Raw genomic sequence first — 678 nt, 5'->3', positions numbered from 1 at the left:
TGCGTGCGTGCGTGCGTGCGTGCGTGCGTGCGTGCGTGCGTGCGTGCGTGCGTGCGTGCGTGCGTGCGTGCGTGCGTGCGTGCGTGCGTGCGTGCGTGCGTGCGTGCGTGCGTGTGTGTGTATGTGTACGCCTCGCATCGATCCTATATTACAACGGTCGATTTCGAGAAATAAATTTATCGGAAATAAATTTGATGTGCGACAGTAGAAAAGAGAAAGAAAAAGAGAATAAATCATATAATAAATTGTGTGTGTAATAATACAATAAAGTATAGTCCTTTTCGCAAATATGTCTGTTACACGTTTTGTTAACTATTTCAATATATGTATACGATAAAAATATTAGAATCGAAATGATGACCAACGAAGTTCTACGTTGGTAGAATGCAATGTATGAGATTTTCTGTGCGAAAAGCTGGAGTTTGATCCCCAGCCACTTTCCGTTAGGAGATATTTGCTCATATTTTCTTTTTCTTACAACATAAAATATACGCCTAATATAATCTGACAAATTTAATTAGAATAAAAAATTTTTAATAACATTTTATTTGCAAAATAAAAATGGCGTTGTATATTTGTGAATTTTTATCATGGTACGGGTGTATCTTTAAAAATATGAACAATTTATATATCATTGGACATTACATTGGATTTATTATATTACACTTGTCATCATCT

Source organism: Pogonomyrmex barbatus, unplaced genomic scaffold, assembly GCF_055798465.1.
Source record: "Pogonomyrmex barbatus isolate J1 unplaced genomic scaffold, ASM5579846v1 scaffold14, whole genome shotgun sequence".
Taxonomy (NCBI): domain Eukaryota; kingdom Metazoa; phylum Arthropoda; class Insecta; order Hymenoptera; family Formicidae; genus Pogonomyrmex; species Pogonomyrmex barbatus.
Note: the sequence above shows the minus strand (reverse complement) of the source record.